Here is a 24,687-nt window from a genome sequence, read left to right as displayed (position 1 = left end):
ACAGATTACACCACAGATACTTCTGAGATTTGAAAACCCAAAGGATATTTGCTCATTAAAAATCTTTGCCTCCAGGCCATTGACCAATGGACAACCAGAAGGCTTCTCAAATTAAATGCCTCCAAAACCAAAATACTCACCTGTGGTGAACGGAAAACCGTTGACCCTCTCTGCGCATGGCCTGACAATCTAGGACCACTGTCGAAACTGTCGAAAATATCTAATAGAGTAAGAAACCTCAGAATTACCGTGGACAAAAAGCTATCAATAAATGCACGAGTGGTTGAGGTTGCCAAATCAAGCTTTTTCACAATGAAAACACTGCAAATCATCTTCCCACAGCTAGGATTCCCACTCAAGGTTCAAGCTGCCACCTTTCTTGTCCTATCAGAACTGAATTACGCTAATGGGCATGTCACAGGTCTGTTTTGTCAACTGTGAGAAGATTATAGAATTCAGAACACTGACACTAGACTCCTCCAACCCGTAAAGCCACAAGCACAGATCTTCCCTATCTTGAGGGCTCTACACTGATTACCAGTTGCCGGAAGATCACTTTCAAGCTGCTTTCTGTCACACATAAAGCAATACATGGCAAAGGACCACTCTTCATCAGGAAGAAAATCCCCAAATACATACAGCAAAGTAACAATTGAAGATACTCTTGTGGTATGCAGGTAGTCAGGTAGCCAATTACGTACATTACAAGATATCGATTTATTATAGATGATATCTCAAGGTTGCAGGTTATAAAGGAAATGCCCCACCAGGAGCAGCATCCTTAATGCACAGCACACACTCTCTCCAGCTGCCACTCTTCCAGGCCAGGCACTCATCAACATTCCATGACATCACACACACACTGACTGAGCAGCAGTGAACTAAGGAACCCTGGAGAGGTTGCATCATAACAACATCGGGTTACAACACATCTCCACCCCTTAGAAAAATAAATGAAAATACAACAGGATATAAAATGGACAATACAACATTCAATAAGTCCAACAAAAATTCAAACACCTAGATCATCAAACCAGGAAAGTACAATTACTCTCATAAATTATCAGGACAGGTAAATACAATTACCGCGCCTCCTACTGCAGCCTATCACAGGGAATACAATTTCCGCATCACTCATGTTATCAAAACTATGCAGTGCATGGCAGGACCAGGGAACTACTCACACCTTCTAGAGCACACACTTTATTGTTAACCATTTAGGAAGGACTCCACAGACCAGGGACTACTCACAGGCATCTACTGCACACACCTTTGCAAACCTGCTATATCAATGGCATGACCAGGGAACAATTCACGCCCTCTACTGCACACACTAATCCTTAACCCCTTAGGAGGGACTCAACACATTTAGGGTACATCGCACATGCCCCCAACACTATCTCCTCAACCCCTGAGCGAGGATAATCTCAAATTATTCATCGCAAGACACTTACCCTACACTGCATAACACATCACCCCAGATCTGCATGACACTTCGCCACTTCACTCCCCTTCTACATAGGCAACAGGACCAGGGATATATAACCACTTCACCCCCTTCTGCATACAACAACAGGACCAGGGGTACATAGCCACTTCAACCCCCTTCAGCATAAGCAACAGGACCAGGGTGTATGCCCACTTAACCGCCCTTCTGCATACAACAACAGGACGAGGGGTAAGCACTAAAGACTCATCATAACCACTGCGCTCTGCTCCCAGACTCCTGCAACATCTTACAGGAGTATAAACACAAAAATTTCAGACCGTTAACATGACACCATACTCAAATATTCTGTATCACATTAAGTAAAATACACTTACCAGCATATAAAAAGATCATACATTAAAAAAATTTCCAAGCGAGCCCACCCTGGTGGATGACTTCTCCCCCGACACATCGCAAACACAAAGTCCTTTGTTTTGGTGAACGACATCTCAACCAATTGAGCGACAACAGCATTGTTCTGCTGCCCAAAGCTGCTCAGGTTACCTCAAGTTTAACTGTCAGTTCGATCCGTACCATTGTGCATGCAATTAAAATAAAACATAAGCAAGAAGACCACGCAGTCACGAGATAGAGGAGTCCAAGGCCAGTATCCTGTATCAAAACGGCACCTCCATGTTGAGAGAGATGACTTCATAAGGTCAAGCACATCTCAGGTGGGTCATACTGATGCTGGCGCTCCTTCTCCCAGCTGGACATCATCACAAATGCTGGACTCGCTCTTTAGCACACTGCTGCCACTGGGGAAACCTCCCCGCTCGAGATGATGGCTCACTCGCTCCTCTGTCGGTGCCCGGTAAGGTACCTCACAAAGGCCTCACAATGCCTTACACTACTTTACTGCATTGTTCAGCACGCGCGTGCAAGCCTCAGGTCTCTGATCAACACTATTCCACTGTACGTCATGCCACTCTATGCTACTCCACTGTATGCCACTACACTCTCCACCACTGCACTCTACACAATTTAAACTGTAGGCTACTGTCCTCTACAGCACTCCACTATGTGCTATTTCACTCTACTACACTCCACTATATGCTACTCCACTCTACGCTCTTTAATTTACAATATTCTACTTCACTCCATTGTACAACACTCCTCTCTACACTATTCCCCTGTATGCCGCTAAACTCTATGCCACTTCACTATACACTATGCCACTGTATGTCACTTCACTGTATGATACTCTAATCTAAGCCACTCTACTGTACACCGCTCATCTCTGAGCTATTACACTGTGCGCCACTCCATTGTACACCATTCCATGGAGAAATATTTCTCAAAAAAATGGTACGTCCTAGGTACTATTGTGGTACTCTGTAAATGTTTTAAAAAATATGTAGAAAAATATAAATTAAATTCTATACCTATGAAGAACCGGGCCTTTTGGCCTGGCGGCGCAGGGTACGCCTGACATCTTCGAGTTCACCTGCCTTGTTGCACAGAGACACGGAATACTCTGTTGGCGTAGAAAACCAAGTTTATTAGCTGCAGCAAAGAACAGTTGTCCAAGAAGTACACACAAGTAGGTTCTCAGGAGACTGCCACTTTACTTCGTGACTCACAAGCTTTTTATCGTCAAAATACATCTGTACAAACATACACCCAATGCACAAAGTTTTAGCCAATCAGAAGAGTTTGAAAAGAAGGTGTTGTGCAACCGGAATGCTCTCTGCTTACATGTTGTGTGTTATCCAGCCCCCAAAGTTAATCAATGCTAGTACCCATGGTTCAGGGTTGTAATGGCAGGACATGTCTGTATGCTTCAAAAGGAAGGTTGTGGAATAGGAAAACACAGGGAGAGAATAGCGAAGGCCAAAAGATAATATACGGCACGAGAAGAATACTAAAGGCTAACAGATAGTTGATATAGGGATTAGGTAGTTCAGACAAGGATTAGTTTAGGCCGGCTGGTGTCTGAGATGGATTTCAAGACAAGGACGGAGGGGGTTTTGACACGTTGCAGTCCAAGGGGCAGAGACACTTCATGAATCGAGCAGCCTGTGTAAAGGCAACACAAAATGGCGGTGAATGTAAAATGGAGTCGAAATTAAAGAACCTCAGGCCCTCCTTTTGCCATTACGCAGGCAATACACAAAGACTCACGCTAATCTGAATCGATGTCGATGGTCATGAGGTCGTCAAGCTGTTGCTGCACCATCATCTTCATATTCTCTGTTTTCTGTGACATGGGTCTTGGGACACACATGGTAGCACAAAGACCACAGATTGCGGGGCCACATTGCAAACAAAGGCAACACGAAAAGATGATGGCCAAGACTATTCCAACAAAAGTCAATACCTTCCATCCCCATGTGGACAGTAGTCCCCAAAACCATCCCATCAGAGACCAATTTCCTTCGTCCTGGTGGATGGACTCAGCAATGTGGTGCTATTTAGAGATAGCCTGGTATACTGTAGGGGCGTTATCAGGTATATAAATGCAACAACTGGATCCAATCAATTTACAGACTCCACCACGATCTGCAAGAATGATGTCTAACACCATTTTTTTTTGTAATGTCATAAGACGATCCGCCTGAAGCTCAGCAGTGATATTACTCAGTGCTCCAACAGTTTCATTTATTGTTGCCTCAACTACCCGAATGACAAGCCTGATATTTCTACTATTGGCCATAGGGCCCCAAAACGGAATCCTTTAAGGAAGTCGCCTCCTTCTTGTCCTACTGTATCTTCCAAAGCAATAACCCCTCTACCGTACCTTGTCTTGTGATGTCCCGAAGGAGCTGTATATGTTGGAGGGAGGAGAAAAGCCATATAACAAGTTCCTGAGAAATCGGCTGGTAGCCATATATAGGCTCTGTCATGGCATACGAAATATGTTCCTTGAGACGCTACCAGTGGTGGGGACGTTCGGGATGTATAGATGTATGTAATGTTACAAGTGCTCTTTCCCAATTGAGCCTTAGGTTTTTGACCATTTGCTTGGAGACATAGGTGACCTTGGTGGGGCACAGTATATATAGGTGGGGATCTCTTCCTTTTGGCTCTGTCCGTAAGACTAGTGATGTAATGTGTCACATTCCAGTCGATGTATGCTTGTTGTTCGTCAGTGGGAAATTCATTACATTTCTTATAATGTTTTGACATAGCCACTATTCCTCTTATCAGTGCGTCGTGACTAACGTCAATTCCATCTCTATATGGACCAACAGGATGTCGATGTTGGTTCTCATAGGCATTGGCAAACATAGAGGTGTAAACCCAAGCAGATCCTTTTAGGGAGAAGGGTAGAACTAAATATGGCATTCCTCTATCTGTATTATGGGGTAAAAGTCCACAAACCAGGCAATCGGTGGTATTGATCACCAATTGATACTGGTGCAACAATTGAATGAAGGAATTGTTGAAATACTACATTCTCCTGATTTGCTCATGCTCTGGTAGCGTGTGAAATTGGTGTGGGGAAACAGTAGTGCGAAAAGACATAGGGTGAGAGGTAGGTGTAGGTACAGATGTTGGCCGCAAAGTGTGAGTAACCCAACCCACACAAGCTAATAAAACACACAGCAAAGTTAAAACACATAGTACTACACCACATCTATGAAATAACAATTTGCAATATTTAGCAGAATCCATCTTCTAGGTGTTGCTCGTGGCAGTTTTCCTTCTTCACTTAGCAGCGGTTATTAGCCGTCCTATGACACTGCAAATCCCGCAGACCTAGTGTCACGACTCGGGTCACTAACTAAGGCTCTTACCACGACCGTGCAACCTAATTAGATGGTCAATGTCATTAAAAAAAACACAAAAAGTTCCCTAATTGTCCTTAGTTGCTCTAGATCTCAAATTGTATCTAGTTTTCTTCAGTACAGTCTGATCCTGGAAAAATGTCTCTGGATTAGTTGTGGTCAATCTCAGATGTGGTGGGATAGCTCCTTGTAAAACGTCATCATCTTCTTTCTCAGACTGAGTCCATTCTAGGTGTGCATCGCCAAAAGGTTCAAACCGAGGAACTCTCTCTCCTTCACAGTCACCTATACCTTCGCGGACCCACTGGTCAAAAGGCAAAGGCAAGGGCACCTTTTTGCAGTGCACACCATGGATCCAGTTCTTTTTCCCAACAACTTTCACGGCTGTACGTGTCGTCAGCAGGACCTGCCTCGGCTCCCGCCAGCGAGGTTCCATATTCCTCTTCCGTTGGAAATTTTTCAGACACACCCAGTCGCCAGGTTGGAGGGTGTGCCCAGGATCCGAGGAAGCCTGCGGCAAGGTGTCTTGTACCTGCTGATGGAGAACACGCAATTTAGTGGTGAGGTCATGCAAATAGTCAATTAACATTGGGTATTCTATGTCAGAGTACTTCTTGGGTCTAGGGACACCCCATACATTAGCAGGGCGTCCGAACATGATCTCATATGGGCTAAGTCCCACACGAGAATGAACAGTTGTTCGAGTTGACAAGAGGGCTAAAGGTAAATCATCGGGCCAGGCAAGACCCGTGCTTGCTTGTATCTGCGCAAGTTTAAGCTTGAGAGTGCCATTATAGCACTCTACCAAACCCGCTGACTGAGGGTGGTTTGCCGCATGGAATTTCTGCTTAATACCAAGCCCTGCACATACTTTCTGCATGATTTGACCCACAAATTCACTTCCTTTGTCACTCCAGACAATTCGAGGTAAACCAAACCTCGGGAAGTATTCCTTCAGAAGGACCTTGGCTGTAGACAAGGCAGTATTATCCTTTAGGGGGTAGGCCTCTATCCATCTGGAAAAGGCAAACACCACCACAAGGACATACTTTAAGTTATTGCATCTCTCCATATGAATGTAGTCTATCTGCAATACCTCAAAAGGATACGTTGGGGGAGCAAAATGGCCTGCTGGGGTTGGTGTCCCTCTTCCTGGGTTGTGCATCAAACAAACAATGCAATGTTTAACAAGATTGTCTGCACATTTCGGGATCCCTGTATTCTGCCATACCGGAGCCAAAAGCTTGCATATTCCTTTCGCACTGATGTGGGCTGGACCATGCGCCATAGTTACTACTGGAAGTACATAGGCGTCTGGTAACAGCCAACGTTGGTATTCCGACAATTCTGTCCAACACCCCGTCGCATCCAACATTCCCGTACCCTCTCTCCACTTACTCAATTCTTTCTCTGTAGCTTCTTCCTGAATCATTTTCACACTTTCTATTGTGTCCTCACACATTCCTCCTTGACTGACCCATCTAGCAGGTCCAGCAACATACATATGACTCGTCACATCTCTCGCTGTCTCTTTCGCTATCTGATCTGTAAAAGCATTTCCTTCACCCACATCATCAGTGATCCTCTTATGCGCACTACACTTCACAATTGCTATCTGAGTAGGTAAAGCAAGTGATTCTAAAAGGTCATTCACTAACTGACCATGTTGTATTTTAGTACCATGTGAGGTAAAGAATACTCTTTCCCTCCAAAGGCGGCCAAAACTGTGGGCCACCCCAAATGCATATTGGCTATCGGTGAACACATTCACTCTCTTCCCTTCAGCCAATACACAAGCTCTAGTCAGAGCTATCAATTCAGCTGCTTGGGCTGAATTCTGCCTGATGCGTGCTGTCTCTACAACTGTATGCAAAGTGGTAACAGCATAGGCTGCAGTCGTTTCACCGTTGGGGAGCTTAAAAAACGAACCATCCACCCATAGGATCCCATCCGGGTCCAGGAGTGGCGTATCTTTTAAATCAATCCTACCTTTTGTCTCCTCCTCTGCACGGAGAAAACAATCATGCTGCTCTTGAATGTCTTTCTCTACTGGGATCGGTAACAATGTAGCTGAAATTAGGGTATTACATCGCTTGATGTGCACATGACTAGCCAAGAGCGTCAGCTCATACCCCGATAAACGGGCGCTCGTAAGATGCTGAGTTTTTGCCCAGTTTAGAAGTGTATCCACTGCATGTGGTACCATGACAATAAGCGTATTGTCTAGCACCAATCCAGCAGATTGGCGAATAGAAACTGCTGCTGCTGCTGTAGCTTTCAGACAAGTAGGTAATGCTTTAGCCACAGGATCTAACGTAGCCGAAAAATAAGCACACAGGCGTTGCTTGTCACCTAATTGTTGTGTCAAAACTGATTTGTGATTTTGTGATTTGTGATTGTATTTGTATAGCGCAACGGTCGCTCCGGAAGGAGCATCCTGGCGCTGTTTCTGGGGGTATGCAGTAATTTACGTAAGCAAAATTAGATGGCGGCCATGACATAGTCATCTGGAAGATTAAAGATCCAGGTTTTCAGTTGCTTCCTGAACTTGGATTCTAGAGTTTGGGATCTGAGGGTTTTAGGCATGAAGTTCCAGGCTTTGGAGGACAGATGAGTCAAGGTTTTGCCCCCTTTGGTTTTGAGGTTAAACCTAGCTATCTTTATTTGGTTGTCGTTAGAAGAACGTAAAGTCCTGGGAGGGTTGTAGTGGGGGTAGCGCCTGGTGAGGTATTTGGGGCCTGTGGAGTTGAAAGCCCGAAAGGCGATGGTTAGAATTTTAAAGAGAATTCTTTTGTGCAAAGGTAGCCAATGAAGAGTTTTTATGGCATCAGATGCAGAGGATTTCCTGGGCAGTTTTAGAACTAATCTGGCTGCTGAGTATTGTACGCTTTGCAATTTTTTTAGTGTAGATTTTTTAACTCCTGCCATCAGACTATTGCAGTAGTCTAGGCGTGAGAGGATTAGAGCCACTGCTACCTGACAACACGCAACCTTCTCTCTCGTGCACATAAAGTGTGAAAGGTTTACTGTAATCTGGTGTACCCAACACAGGAGCAGAACATAAGGAAGTGCGCAAACAGTAAAACTTTTCTGGCATTCCTCTGTCCAAGGGAGAGGTTGGGGTGTATCTTTAAGAGTAAGTGCTAACAAAGGTTTTGCTAACAAAGAAAAATTCGGAATCCATTGTCTGCAGTAAGAGGTAATGCCCAAAAAGGCATGCACCTCTCTCTGTGTGCATGGTACAGACATTTGTGCAATTGCTTGGATTCTTTCTGGGGTCAATCCCCGTCCCTCCTTCGACAAGAGATGACCTAAATAGGTAACCTCTTGGTGACAATATTGTAATTTAGAGGGTGAAACCTTATGATGAAGGTCAGACAAGTGATGCAACAGTGAAACAGTAACTTGTTCACAAATTTCTTCGGACTCAGCAGCAACCAGCAGATCATCTACGTACTGAATAAGGGTGGCACCTGGAGGCAAAGTGAAAGCATCGAGCTGAGTTTTCAACGCCTGACTATAAATGGAGGGACTTTCACAATAGCCTTGAGGTGCATGCTTGAACCGGAAACTTCGGCCTCCCAAAGAGAAACCAAAAATGTCCCTACTTTCCTCAGCAATGGGGATTCTAAAGAAAGCATTCTTAAGGTCAATGACCGAAAACCAGGCAGCCGAAGCCGGTATTATTGTCAGTAAGGCAGTGATATCTGGGACGACAGGAAGCTGAGGTACAACAATCTTGTTGACCTCCTGGAGATCGATCACAAAGCGATAAACAGGTGGCTGGGAAGAGTCAGTACGTTTAAGGACAGGCAGAACAGGACTATTGCACACATTTCCTCTAGTCTCTTCAACCACACCTTTCTCAACCAAATCATGGATAATAGTCAGGAGCGCTCTCTCGCCATCACTAGAAATCTTATACTGAGGAATGCGAGGTAACCTAACATTAGATTTGAGGGTGACAGGGTAGGGTGGAATCTGCAAGAGGCCAACATCATTAGGGCCTGTAGCCCAAAGAGTGGCAGGCAGGGAGCGTAATTCAAGAGGGAGTTGGTCTCTGGACAAATATGTCGTGGAAATCAATTGTTTACCTAAAGTAAAGTGTACGCCAGAAGGAGAACAATGCAGGGTCGCATACAGTCTTTTCAACAAATCCAAACCCAACAAATTCTCACCACAACCAGTTGTTAAAATAAGCGGAGCCTCCAAATTATAAGGACCAATGGAGATAGGCAAAGGACAAGAAACTGGGTTACGAACTGGGGCGCCAGAAAATCCTACAGAAACATTTGTTAAGCCTGACAAAGGTGCCCCAGGGAGTTTAGAGTGGATGATAGAACTCTTCGTTGCACTAGTATCTAAGAGAAATGGCTCTGACACACCAAGCGCAACGACATCAACATAAGGCCCATTTTGGTCCAGTGGAACTGATATGACTCCCTTACATTGTCTACGGCTGTCCTAGCTAGAATTAAAATCCTGATTCTTAGCCTCCATATAATAATCATCATTATAATAATGGGCAGATTGAGTATTTTGCTGATCAAAGTAGTTCATGAATTTTTGAGGCGGAAAAGAACGTTGATCCTGGGACATTGTACTTCGCCCCCTCCCCGTAGGTGCTGACTGGAAGCCACCTCAGCCTCGTGGCCCAGGCGTACCACGAGCACGCTGAAATAAGACTGGGCAACTATTCTTGAAGTGACCTTCTTCCTTACACTAGGCACATTGATTAGGACCCAGTGGGGGCCGTGGAACAAAGGGCTCAGGTTTCTGCAACAACTTCTGAAACTGGGGAGTCGGCTGAAACTGGCGCTGTGCAGGACGAGGAGGATAAGCTTGTTGCAAAAGAACCTTCGTCTTTAGCTCTTTAGTTTTTTTATCCAATTTGCCCTTCTCCTCCTTATCCCTATTTTCATAATATTGGGCAGTAGCCAATATCTGGGCTGAAGAAGAAACAGCCCATGAACTTTCGGAATCCTTTAATTTATTAGAGAGTTCGGGAAGCAAATTAAATATAAATTTATCTACGAACAATCGCTGTCCCCCCTCTCTGCTCATATCCTGACCACTGTGATCAAGAAACGTTTCCTCAAAACGAGTAAAGAAGTCTGAGACACTCTCATCCTTCTTCTGCTGACACGCAGCTAACTTATCCCAATTAACTCGCAGCGCGGGCATCATAGTATTCATTAAGGTGATTATTCTACCAGGAAGTTCTGCAACTAAATTATCGTGTTTAGCACCACCCACTTGGAGTCTATCAGCAGCAACTATAGCATCCCAATCACCTCCTAATTCATTGGCGTGGTCCTCTTTCCGAATCCTAGCCCACAATGGTTGTGGGACAACATTTCCGATCAAAATATCTATGTCGGCCGAATTCATAAAGCAAGCATCAACAGTTTGAGATAATTCTTTGTAGTAACCAGCAGGGTTTTTACGGGGGTCAGGTTAGGACTGTTTAAGGGCCAGCACTTCAGATCTCTTCCAAGGTACATGTACCCATATATGCTGGAAGTGAGCTGGTATAGGCGGATTACCACCCTGGGCTGCAACCGCTTCTCTCGACACTGGGGGAACCTCTCGCATAGGGTAGTGTTTCAGTTCGCGCCTAACAGAAGTATCAGGTTCAGACAAAGACGGGTAAAAGAACATTGATCTGAAGGTGACAAGTGTCTGTATAGCATCCTCAACCTGAGGACCCACAATAATTCCTTTATCGAAATCAGCCCTAACATCCAGCAAACCCTTGGGAACTGAACCCAATCCTGTAGCCTCCCATTCCTGACCTAGGATGTCACACATGGCATTGAAAACATGATATCTTGAACAGTATATTCAAGATCACTCAGGATCCACTTGCGAGCAAGTCCCATTAACGTATCTCGTTCTCGGGAATCTGGGAGCGAGCTTTGTGTCTGCCTACGGGGAAAAACAGGCGTCAGGCTTCCTGACCCAAAGAAAGGAGAAAGGAGACCCGAAACAGTCTCAACCATCAGCTGACAGACAGAAGGGGAAGCTGGCAGAAAAACAGGAGATAAGGCAGGAGGCGGAACAGGAGAAGAGGCAACGGGTAGAACGGAAGTCGAGGGCAAAGGAGACTGAGGTAGAGGAGTCGGGGGCAGAGGAGCTGAAGGCAAGGGAAATGGCGGGAGTGGTGGTGCTACAAAGGGCTGTGGTGGAGATGCCGGAGCTGGAGCTGGTGGGAGAATAACATGTTGCTGGACGGGTAACAAAAGTGGGGGTGCATTAGCACCTTGTACATAGGGCGGGGGCGATCTTAACAAGTGAGACATTAAAGGATCCTTCTCAAGATCAGCATCGGGATTTGGGGAAGAGGTTGGCAACACCGGGTAACATTTATCAATCGCCATGCGATGTTGCCTATCTGAGATCTCTATCGCATGATCTATTTCATTATCTTTAAACTGTTGGGCAGCCTGTATAACAGTCATGCCTCTTTCTTTCCTATCTCTTTTTGCCTGTTTAATTTCTTTCTGTTTGGCTTCCTTGCGCCAAAGGCGAAAAGAGTCAAACATAGCCGGCCGGGCTTTTCTTTTAAACAAAGTAGCTTCTAAATTGTCTAAAATATCAGGCTCAAAACTACCATTATGTGGCCAAATGTAAAACATCATCTTTCTTCGTATAGTGGAACCACACTTCATTAAAGGTGATGGGGCCCACACCATGTTTAGAATAGAGCTCATAAGTAGGAGTTCCAGCCGGAGTAATTGGACAAGAGTCCTCCAGTCGGGAGTCCACATCGCAACAAAAACAACACCATTTTTTAAACTTACTGAAACCAGGCATCGTTACTTCACTGGTTTCCTACAAACAACAAGGGGCTAATCAAAAATAAAACAGCACAAACATACTCCCCCCTTGGCTTCGGTTATTGCAATAATCGAATCAAAGAACCAAAAACAAAGCAGTGGGAGCGACCCACTAGTACTTAACCAAATGTCTTCTCACGCCAACAGAGGTCCGCATAACGTCTCGCAATACTAGTCATCACCAAAAGGGACCAAGGCAGGACGGCAGTCAGGGCAGCAGTCACCAGCAGCCGCTGGAAAGGAGAAGCCACACTTCAAAAGACCATCGGTCCATTTTTCGACATACAGGGGTCGCTGGTGTGGGGGCGCCTCCTCTGGAAGTTTCCTGCGAGCTCCTCATGATCCTTGGGCTCAACCGCTACCTCTGAACCCGCCCCACGTTGGGCTGCCAATTGAAGAACCGGGCCTTTGGGCCTGGCGGCGCATGGTACGCCTGAAATCTTCGAGTTCACCTGCCTTGTTGCACAGAGACACGGAATACTCTGTTGGCGTAGAAAACCAAGTTTATTAGCTGCAGCTAAGAACAGTTGTCCAAGAAGTACACACAAGTAGTTTCTCAGGAGACTGCCACTTTACTTCGTGGCTCACAAGCTTTTTATCGTCAAAATACATCTGTACAAATATACACCCAATGCACAAAGTTTTAGCCAATCAGAAGAGTTTGAATACAAGGTGTTGTGCAACCGGAATGCTCTCTGCTTACATGTTGCGTGTTATCCAGCCCCCAAAGTTAATCAATACTGGTACCCATGGTTCAGGGTTGTAATGGCAGGACATGTCTGTATGCTTCATAAGGAAGGTTGTGGAATAGGAAAACACAGGGAGAGAATAGCGAAGACCAAAAGATAAGATACGGCACGAGAAGAATACTAAAGGCTAACAGATAGTTGATATAGGGATAAGGTAGTCCAGACAATGATTAGTTTAGGCCGGCTAGTGTCTGAGATGGATTTCAAGACAAGGACGGAGGGGGTTTTGACACGTTGCAATCCAAGGGGCAGAGACACTTCATGAATCGAGCAGCCTGTGTAAAGGCAACACAAAATGGCGGTCAATGTAAAATGGAGTCGAAATTAAAGAACCTCACCTATTAAAACTTTAATAAAGTGGTAATAAGTAGGGAATAATAATAAAACCTACAACTTACCTATAATGAAGGCTGTAACCCAAAACACAGGTACAGTGTATTGAAAAACATATGCCTACCTTTGAATTTTTTAAAGGCAGCCATTAGCCAATTATATAGTGCCTTCTCACCGGCATATACTGCACTATACTGTGGCACTTTCTATAAGTGAAGCCAGAGATATTATTGCATTCTGTTACCATTGTGTCAAACATGGTCCAAGCTTTTACCAGTGTTGCTTGAAAGATGGAGAGAAATACAAATCAGCGCAATTGCTGTCTTGCGTTAATCTCCACACCATATTGTACATTCCTGGCAAGTTTAATCTACATCCATATGCACTCTACTCTACACCATTCCAGTCTAAGACACTACACTGTACACTACTCCACTTTATGCTATTGCACTCTATGCTACTGCACTGTCTGTCACTCTACTTTATTCTATTTCACTGTTGCCACTCTACTCTACACAACTCCACTGTAAGCTATTCCACTGTTGCCACTTTACTATATGCCACTCCACTCTACGCCACTCCACTGAATGACACTCCACTCTACACTATTCCACTGAACACCACTCAACTGTACAGCACTCCACTCTATGCTATTCTTCAGTATGCCATTCCACCATACAACACTGCAGTGTACACCTTTCCACTCATCATCACTCCACTCTATGCTATTCCATTGTATGAAACTACACTGTATGCCACTTCACTGCATGTTAGTCCACTGTACCCCACTACACTCTACACCACTCCATTGTACGCTATTCCACGGTATGCCACTCCACTGTACTCTACTACACAGTACTTCACTCCACTGTAAGCTAATATACAGTATGGCAATCCACTCAATACTCTTCCACTGTATGCAATTCCACTATCCACCACTCCATTCTATGCTATTCCACTCTACCCCACTCCACTGTACGCCACTCCACTGTACACCACTCGGCTCTATGCTATTCCACTGTATGCCACTCCAGTGTACACAACTCCACTGTACGTCTCCCCACTGTAAGCTAATACACTGTATGTCAATCCTCTCTATACTATTTCACTGTACGCAACTCCACTCTACACCACTCCATTCTATGCTATTCCACTCTACCCCACTCCACTGTACGCCACTCCACTGTACGCCACTCAACTGTATGTTACTCCACTCTGTGACACTCCACTATATGTTATTCCACTCTAACCCACTCCATTTTATGCCACTACAGTCTAGACCACTCCACTATATTCCACTGCACATGGGAAAAACACTTATTACTAATCTACTAACTATCAACTCTAATTTTGGGTTCCGGAGCAGCTTGCTACTCGCAACAAAACCTCTTCAATGCCTCGTCAGGGGTAGTATAATTACAATTAGAAAATTGCTATTCAGCAAATGACTCCTAAATTTCAATGATACTCAACAAACAAAATGTTTACAAAACTAAACACATGAGTATGCTAACATATCTCTAAAAGTTCTGTTTTCAGGTCTTTAATAAAAAACATGCAGATCGTATCTTAAAACTCAAGTTCAAGACATTGTCATATGGCGCTGTGTCTCACTGATGGTTGGTGAGATAGGGAGTTTCCTGAAAAGGGTAAAACCAGTGTTTTCATCATCAATCTTGGCAAGTTAAATCACAAGAAAAACACATGGATAGTGTTTATTTCTCATAAACCGTAGAATCTTGAGTGTTAAAACTTTCCATGGTCTGGACAGTTAGCAGTTCCAGACCTACTTGCCCATCTAAGGGCTCGGATTGCACAGTTCTCTTAGGACGAAAGAAGTTCACTCTAAGGTGACTTTTCTTAGCATATAAGGTCTTTACTGATGATTTATTTCCCCTAAGTGCCCGAGCGGAATGTGCCAGGTGGTGTGGGGTGAGTGGGAAGTGGCCTGACCCTGAGTGCAGCTGACGAGCGCCAGTGGATGGGCGTTGGACTACAGAGGGCGGCTCCTGCTCCATCCGGCACCAGCCGGGGGCGGACGTCCGGCGGGGGATCCAGGGGTGACCGCTCGATATGTTTCAAGGCCATGCGGAATAAGAAGCCTACAGCGACTCAGTCTAACACCATGGACAACTATAAGGCGGACCCGGGCGGTGGTACTCTGCCCCACCCCGGGCCGTCTGCGGAGCCCCAGGAGCCATCCCTCTCCTCCATTATGCAGGCCATACTGTCCCTGGGCACTACATTGGAATCTAAAATAGACAAGATGTCAATTGAATTGACGCTCCAGAAGGCGGATTTGAACAAAACGTCTGAGAAGGCCACTCACAACGCGGCAGCCATTGCGGACCTCCAGGGGGCCACCAAATCATTGCAACAGCAGGTCCAACAGCTCACGCACCAGCAGAGGCAGATGGCGGCACGGCTGGAGAACCAGGAAGGGAGGGCCCGAAGAAATAACCTGAGAGTGGTAGGTGTGCCAGAAAAAATGGAAGGGGCCAGTATGGAACTGTTCTTGGAAGATCTCATCTTGAACACCCTGAAGCCCAAGAGACTGTCGAAGTTCTTCGTCATAGAGCGAGCGCATAGGGCGTCAATCCCGCCGCCACGCCTGGGGTCCCGCCGTGAACCATCATCGCGTGGGTACTTAACTATAGAGATAGGGATGCAATCCTATAGGCGGCACAACAGCACGGGGATCTGCGTGTGGAAGACGCAACAGTACGCTTTTTCCCGGACTTCACACTAAAGGTCCAGCAGGAGCGCCAATCGTTCGACGCAGTCAAGAGGAAACTTCGAGAACGTGGCCTTCGCTATATGATGTTCTTCCCGGTGTGGCTTAAGGTCCTGCGGAGGGAAAGTCCTTCTTCTTCACCACCCCGGAGGAGGCCCATACATGGTTGGAAGAACGCGGCAGGCAGAGGAGAGGCCCGGACAAGGAGGGAAGCTGGAGGAACACGACACCCTGGTCCCCGGCCTCATCGGTGGGGTCAGCGGGGGAGGCGCGACGGCGCCGGGAGAACCAGCCCCAGCAGGCGAATAGAAGGGCTCGCAGCCTCTCGGCGTCACCGGATCTGGAGTGAGGAGGTGGAGTGCATGGACTCAGACTGGTAGGATCTCATGGACATGTAATGTATGAAGGGACTGTGGTTGCTGCTCCCGCTGGATGGCTGAGGGGGGCCTCGCCCTGGTTGGGGGGTCTTGGGGGAATTGATAGCGGACTTACACATGCATTTGTGGATGTTGTTACCCCCCTCATTTGGCCGAGGGGCACTGATCATGTCCCGGGAGGGTTTTTCTCCACAAAGAGACATTGATTTAGTTTGGAATGATCATCGGACTATGTACTGAACTGTGTAGGGGGGTCGGGGGGAGCCCCGGATGCTGGACTTGGTTGTACCGCTCACCCCTGAGTTTATCATTTTAAGGGCTACAGGCGCTCTGCTAATTGGGGATGTCCGGCGCGGTTGGCCGGCGTGGCAGGGTAGCAGGGTGGGGGGTTGTTGAGGGGGGGAACGGGGAAGAATGTTCTGGTTTTCATTTTCATTTTCATTTTCATTTTTCATGTTGCATGACTGTTCTGACTCCATCGACACATTCAGGAGGTAGGAAGAAGGGGGGTGGGAGGGTGAGGGAGCTGCGAACCTTTCATGTTAGCGGTGACTATGGCGGGACCACATGCACTTAAGGCGCAACACTTAGACGTTCTATCCTGGAATGTGAACGGTTTACAGAATAAGATCAAGCGTACGGTAGTGTTGCAATACCTCCGCAGATATGCTCCAGATGTCCTCCTCCTACAGGAGACGCATCTGCTGGGGAACCACTGCAAGGCCCTCGACAGGTTTGGCTACACTCTACGTACCCACTCTGGCTTCACGACGGGCTCCAGGGGAGTGGGTATCCTCATTAAACATTCCTCACCACTGGTCCTGGGGTGATGCTGGTATGATCCCTTGGGTCGCTATGCGGCCCTATCAGTGCTGTGGGAGGGTCGTACTCTGAACCTTTGCTCGTTGTATATCCCTCCGAAGCTGCAGGCGTCCACCCTCCCCGATGTAGGGAAATTGCTGCTGGAAATGCCGCTGGGGACATTAGTTTTGGGTGGAGACATGAACGATGTGATGGCTAGAGATTTGGATAGATCGCAGGGTACGCTGGGTGGGGGGGAAAGTAGGTCGCCTCAGGGATTTTGCGCAGGCACTGGGTTTGGTCGATTTATGGAGAACACACAACCCACACATTAGACAGTACAAACACACTTCCGCAGCCCATGGGTCCTCATCTAGGATTGACTACATATTTACACTGGATCTCAGACCATGCGTCGGTGGGAGTTCAACTGATGGGTCCCAAACGAGATTGGAGTGTCCCCCCTCGGCTGGATTCCTTTCTATTTAAAGACAGGGACTTACAGGAGAAATTTAGGGAGAGGGTGGATCAGTGCTTTGATGAAAACGTAGGATCTGTGAGCTCCCCAGGGATAGTGTGGGAGGCGTACAAGACCGTGGCTGGGACTTTGTACAGGCCGAGGTGGGGCGGAGGCATAAGGACAAGCATGCGCAGGTGACCCGATTGGAGTCGGAGCTTCATGCTCTGGAGAGTGAGGCGGAGCTCCCTCCGGATCGGGAACACATGCGCTAGCCACCCAACGGAGGGTGTTCGACCTGGGGGATAATGCAAACAAAATGATCGCCTGGTCGGAAAAGAGAGATCAAGACCGCAGCTGGGTGCCGCGAATAGAGCGACCGGATGGGTCAGAAAGCACCACGAGCGTGGCAATCGCGGAGGACTTTGCGCAATACTATGAAGAGGTGTATCGGTCCCACACGACAAGGGACGAGCAAGAATGCCGTGACTTCCTGGCCCCCTTGCAGCTCCCAGTGTTAGAGCCAGCGGACAGGTATGTGCTGGAAGCAGAGATCACGGTCCGGGAAGTGGAAGAGGCCATGGGGGACCTGCAGACGGGGAAAGCCCCCGGACCCAATGGGGGTCCATATGTGCAGCATGTTCCTCGAGGCGCGGGAGATTAGGCGGCTTCCGAGGGACCTACGACTGGCCACAATCGCTGTGATCCATAAAGCAGGAAAACCGCAGGGGGATTGTAGTTCGTACAGGCCCATTTCCCTCGTCAACTATGAGACGAAGGTTCTGGGGAAAATCCTGGCCACGCGTCTGAGTGCGGTGCTCCAATCGCTGGTCCACCGGGACCAGTCGGGCTTTATGCCCCATAGAAGCACGCGACTCAACCTACGTCGCCTATTCGGGGTTTTACAGACAGTGGCCATGCGTCGGGAGGTGCCAGCCTCGTTGCTCTCGCTCGATGCCCACATGGCCTTCGATAGCATTGAATGGCATTACGTCTACGCAGTCTTGGAGAAGTTGGGCTTTGGGGACAACTTCTGTGCCTGGGTGAAACTATTGTACACGGAACCACTGGCGAGAGTCCGGGTCAGTGGGACCATGTCGCGAGAATTCCAATTGGAACGCGGCACGAGACAGGGATGCCCTCTGTCCCGACCCTCTTTGCCCTGGCAGTGGCGTCACTGGGGTTGGTGTCACCCGGTGCAGGTAACTCATGGTGTCACCCCCTCACGGCTTACCGCATGGACCACATCTGTCGGAAATGTACGGCGCTAGGTACTGTCTTACTCCCTCTAGCTCCCTCTCTCTGTCTAGCTCCCTCTAGCTCCCTCTCTCTGTCTTACTCCCTCTAGCTCCCTCTGGTTTCCTCTCTCTCTGTCTTACTCCCTCTAGCTCCCTCTCTCTCTGTCTTACTCCCTCTAGCTCCCTCTCCCTCTGTCTTACTCCCTCTAGCTCCTTCTCTCTGTCTTGCTCCCTCTAGCTCCCTCTCTTACTCCTTCTAGCTCCCTCTCTCTCTGTCTTACTCCCTCTAGCTCCCTCTCTCTCTGTCTTACTCCCTCTAGCTCCCTCTCTCTGTCTTACTCCCTCTAGCTCCCGCTCTCTCTCTCTTACTCCCTCTAGCTCCCTCTCTCTCTCTCTTACTCCCTCTAGCTGCCCCTCTCTCTGTCTTGCTCCCTCTAGCTCCCTCTCTCTGTTTTACCCCCTCTAGTTCCCTCTCTCTGTGTCTTGCTCCCTCTAGCTCCCTCTCTCTGTCTTACTCCCTCTAGCTTCCTCTCTCTCTGTCTTATTCCCTCTAGCCTCCTCTCTCTTACTCCCTCTAGCTCCCTCTCTCTCTTACTCCCTCTAGCCCCCTCTCGCTCTGTCTTTCTCCCTCTAGCTCTCTCTCTGTCTTACACCCTCTAGCTCCCTCTCACTCTGTCTTGCTCCCTCGAGCTTCCTCTCTCTCTCTTACTCCCTCCATCTCCCTTTCTCTGTCTAGCGCCCTCTAGCTCACTCTCTCTCTGTCTTACTCCCTCTAGCTCCCTCTATCTGTCTAGCTCCCTCTCTCTCTGTCTTGCTCCCTCTAGCTCCCTCTGTCTCCCTCTCTCTGTCTTACTCCCTCTAGCTCCCTCTCTCTGTCTTTCTCCCTCTAGCTCCCTCTCTCTCTGTCTTAATCCCTCTAGCTCCTTCTCTCTGTCTAGCTCCCTCTCTCTCTCTGTCTTGCTCCGTCTAGCTCCCTCTCTCTCTGTTTTACTCCCTCTAGCTCCCTCTCTCTCTGTCTTAGTCCCTCTAGCTCCCTCTCTCTGTCTTGCTCCCTCTGGCTCCCTCTCTCTCTTACTCCCTCTAGCTCCCTCTCTCTCTGTCTTGCTCGCTCTAGCTCCCTCTCTCTCTATCTTACTCGATCTAGCTCCCTCTCTCTGTCTAGCTCCCTTTCTCGCTGTCTTACTCCCTCTAGCTCCCTCTGTCTCCCTCTCTCTCTGTCTCACTCTCTCTAGCTCCCTCTCTCTCTGTCTCACTCCCTCTAGCTCCCTCTCTCTGTCTAGCTCCCTTTAGCTCCCTCTCTCTTGCTCCCTCAGCTCCCTCTGTCTCCCTCTCTCTCTGTCTTACTCCCTCTAGCTCCCTCTCTCTCTGTCTTACTCCCTCTAGCTCCCTCTCTCTGTCTAGCTCCCTCTAGCTCCCTCTCTCTTGCTCCCTCTAGCTCCCTCTGTCGCCCTCTCTCTCTGTCTTACTCCCTCTAGCTCCCTCTCTCTGTCTTACTCCCTCTAGCTCCCTCTCTCTGTCTAGCTCCCTCTCTCGCTGTCTTACTCCCTCTAGCTCCCTCTGTCTCCCTCTCTCTCTGTCTTACTCTCTCTAGCTCCCTCTCTCTCTGTCTCACTCCCTCTAGCACCCTCTCTCTGTCTAGCTCACTTTAGCTCCCTCTCTCTTGCTCCCTTAGCTCCCTCTGTCTCCCTCTCTCTCTGTCTTACTCCCTCTAGCTCCCTCTCTCTCTGTCTTACTCCCTCTAGCTCCCTCTCTCTGTCTAGCTCCCTCTAGCTCCCTCTCTCTTGCTCCCTCTAGCTCCCTCTGTCTCCCTCTCTCTGTCTTCCTCCCTCTAGCTCCCTCTCTCTCTCTTACTCCCTCTAGCTCCCTCTCTCTCTGTCTTCCTCCCTCTAGCTCCCTCTCTCTCTATCTTTCTCCCTCTAGCTCCCTATCTCTGTCTAGCTCCCTCTCTTTCTGTCTTGCTCTCTCTAACTCCCTCTGTCTCCCTCTCTCTCTGTCTTACTCTCTCTAGCTCCCTCTCTCTGTCTAGCTCCCTCTAGCTCCCTCTCTCTCTGTCTTACTCCCTCTAGCTCCCTCTCTCTGTCTAGCTCCCTCTCTCTCTGCCTTACTCCCTCTAGCTCCCTCTCTCTCTGTCTAGCTCCCTCTCTCTCTCTGTCTTACTCCCTCTGTCTCCATCTCTCTCTTTCTTACTCCCTCAAGCTCCCTCTCTCTCTGTCTTACTCCCTCTAGCTCCCTCTCTCTCTGTCTTGCTCCCTCTAGCTCCCTCTCTCTTATTCCCTCTAGCTCCCTCTCTCTCTGTCTTGCTCCCTCTCTCTCTATCTTACTCCCTCTAGCTCCCTCTCTCTGTCTGGCTCCCTCTCTCTCTGTCTTACTTCCTCTAGCTACCTCTGTCTCCCTCTCGCTGTCTTACTCCCTCTAGCTCCCTCTCTCTCTGTTTTTCTCACTGTAGCTCCCTCTCTCTCTGTCTTACTCTCTCTAGCTCCCTCTATCTGTCTAACTCTCTCTAGCTCCCTCTCTCTCTGCCTTGCTCTCTCTAGCTCCCTCTCTCTGTCTTACTCCCTCTAGCTCCCTCGCTCTCTGTCTTGCTCCCTCTAGCTCCCTCTCTCTTATTCCCTCTAGCTCCCTCTCTCTCTGTCTTGCTCCCTCTAGCTCCCTCTCTCTCTATCTTACTCCCTCTGGCTCCCTCTCTCTGTCTTACTTCCTCTAGATCCCTCTCTCTCTGTCTTGCTCCCTCTAGCTCCCTCTCTCTTATTCCCCCTAGCTCCCTCTCTCTCTGTCTTGCTCCCTCTAGCTCCCTCTCTCTCTATCTTACTCCCTCTAGCTCCCTCTCTCTGTCTTACTTCCTCTTGCTCCCTCTCTCTCTGTCTTGCTCCCTCTAGCTCCCTCTCTCTCTATCTTACTCCCTCTAGCTCCCTCTCTCTGTCTAGCTCCCTCTCTCCCTGTCTTACTTCCTCTAGCTACCTCTGTCTCCCTCTCTCTGTCTTACCCCCTCTAGCTCCCTCTCTCTCTTTCTTTCTCACTCTAGCTCCCTCTCTCTCTGTCTTACTCCCTCTAGCTCCCTCTCTCTCTGTCTTACTCCCTTTATCCCCCTCTCTGTCTTACTCTCTCTAGCTCCCTCTCTCTCTTTGTTACTCCCTCTTGCTCCATCTATCTCTGTCTTGCTCTCTCTAGCTCCCTCTCTCTGTATTACTCCCTCTAGCTCCCTCTGCCTCCCTCTCTCTCTTATTCCATCTGTCTTCCCTGGATTTGTATAAACAAGAGTGCGAGCAACAGGTGGCACTGTAGTAAAGAGCAAGCTGAAATTTGGAACTGGTTCACTGGAAAACTGAAGACTGTGCAAGATAGGAAACCATGCACCCTCAGATGAGCTAGGCTGCTATAGAGTTGCCTTGTGAGCAAAGAAAATTGCAGTAAAGCATTCCAGATCTCCTGCAAGACGCTGGCGAGTGTGAACAGCATGAGGAACAAGCTTGCACAGGGAGCGACAGTAAAGGTGAGAGCAGAGGCGAGGCTGCAGTGCAGATTGGTGTCACCCCATGTGTTGGTGTCACCCGGTGCGGTCCGCACCCCCCGCACCCCCATAGTGACGCCACTGTGCCCTGGCATTGGAGCCGCTGGCACATTGGGTAAGGACGGATCCTGGGTGTGGGGCATAGCCATGGGGGGTGGAGGGGAGGAACGCATATCCCTTTACGCCGACGATATATTGTTATACACCCAGCGACTGTCGGAATCCATACCGCTACTAATGGCTATGCTGCGACTCTTCGGGGAATACTCCGGGTACCGTGTCATCTGGAACAAATCCTTGTGCTATACTCTGACGGGGCCCCAACCTCACGCTGTGGTGGGTTGTGAGGGCCCAGTCTGGCACGCAATGTTCTGTTATTTAGGGATATGGGTCATACCGTCTGACACCGAGTTTCTCCAGCTCAACGTACAGTCGCAACTAGATCGCTTGCACAGTGACGTGCAGCACGGAAGACCCTACCGGTCTCCCTTATGGGCAGAGCTGTGTTATTCAAAATGATGGCTTTGCCCCGTTTGTTATATGTGCTGCAGAGTTCGCCCTTCCCGATCCCGGAGCACGTCTTTAAGACGGTGGAGTCTGAGCAGCGCTCTTTATTGTGGGGCGGAGGATGTCCGAGGATTGCCCTTCGGAAACTGCAACGGGGTCCCTATGAGGGGGGCCTGGCAGTACCCGACATCCGTCTATATTATTGGGCGGCACAGCTGATTAACATCAACGGTTGGGTGTTTGCTCCGCAGGAGGAACCTGCATACCGGGTCGATCGTATGGCCCTAGGAGTAGACTCCTAACTAGTGGCTCTCTATTCTAAACCGAGGCGCAGCCAACCCTTGCCTCCCCAGACTGCGGTGGTGGTGGGAGTCTGGAAAAGGGCAACGAAATTGCTCGGGTGGGAGATGAAGCTTACGGCACAAACGCTCTTATGGAAAGGCGACTTCCTCGGGGAGATGGCGAGACTTAGCGACCTACGCCAGTGGAGCCTGATAGGTATAGACGTGCTGGGGGACGTCTGGAAGAGGGGGCAGATAGTGGAGTTTGCGACTCTTCGGACAAACTTCCAGATGGGTGAAGGCGAGTTCCTGCATTATCAACAATTTAAGCCCGCTCTGCACAAGCAGGGGGACCAACTTCCTGAGCACGCTCCACTCGAGGATAGGCTACTATTAGACCCCATGATCGACAAAGCAATCTCGCTTACCTACAAGAAGCTTATTCAGATTCAGATTCAGAAATATCTTTATTTCGGTTAATATTTTACCATAAAAGACGTTCATAACATACAATTAAAACTGATTGTACTAAAAAAGGTTTATACAACAAATTGTAAAATTTATAAAATCAGCTTTTAGAAAAATCCAAATTGCACCCTGTTAGCCTGTGTGCAGAAAAATCAGTTAACAGCTCTGAGGCATTTCCTTCTGAGAGCGCCCAGGTACTTAGCCACTGCAAACACGATGTGGTCAGACAAATCAGTTTTAAGGACTCTAAAAGCGGCCATGCACTTCACAAATCCCAGATTCCTGCATAAGGGAACAATCCAGTACTTGCGGATCTCTCGGTAGGCGGGGCAAAAAAAGAGAATGTGAAGTTCGGTTTCATCCGAGGTTTTACATGCTGGGCAAGTACTGCTTGCATCATCACTCCAGTTAGATGTAAATGTTCTGATAGGGAGTGGCCCATGTCTCCACTGTAGGTATAGTTTCCTAAGTAGAGAAGGGTATACTTTATCCAGGGTTGGTTCCAGGTTATACTTGGCCTTGAAGGACATAAAGGAGACTGTCAGAGTCCCGAGGTTTTGTTGGTTAGAAAGCAGTGATAGTTTGCTATCTCGGTATGTCTTGGCAAGCTCCTTTTTGGAAATGAGTTGGCACGTAGTCAGGGGATCGGACCACAATTTAGAAAGGCCCAAACCCTCCAGTTCCAGTTTGATGAAATTGAGCCATTTAATTTTTCCCGCCCCCGAGATAGCAAGGACATCCTGGAGTCCTTGTCTGTAGCTGTCCAATTCTGGAGTTGACCATAATCTGCGCCAAAAGGCCAGCGGGCGGAAGGCCAGCTCATCATCAAGCGGGCAAAGGCCTAAATCCATCCTGAGAGGAACAAGGGGGGTGCTCGGTGGTAAACCAACTAGGTTTCGGATAAATTTGTTTTCCACTTTCAGGAGGGCTGATGTTCCAATGTGGCCCCAAAGTTCAGACCCATAAATTACAGCCCCCTTGGCCTGGGATCTATAGATCTGCATTGGTGGGCCGATGGGCCTGATTGTGGATTTGTTGTTTGCCAAGAGCTTCATAATGCCCCCCGATTGTTGCGTCAGTTTGAGTGCTGCCTTCTCTAGATGTGTGTTCCAAGTAAGTTTGTCATTTAGGACAATGCCCAGGTATTCAAAGGTTTTCACTCTCTCGAGCCTGAT

Source organism: Lissotriton helveticus, chromosome 4_1, assembly GCF_964261635.1.
Source record: "Lissotriton helveticus chromosome 4_1, aLisHel1.1, whole genome shotgun sequence".
In the NCBI taxonomy this organism is placed as follows: domain Eukaryota; kingdom Metazoa; phylum Chordata; class Amphibia; order Caudata; family Salamandridae; genus Lissotriton; species Lissotriton helveticus.
This window is presented reverse-complemented; position numbering follows the sequence as displayed.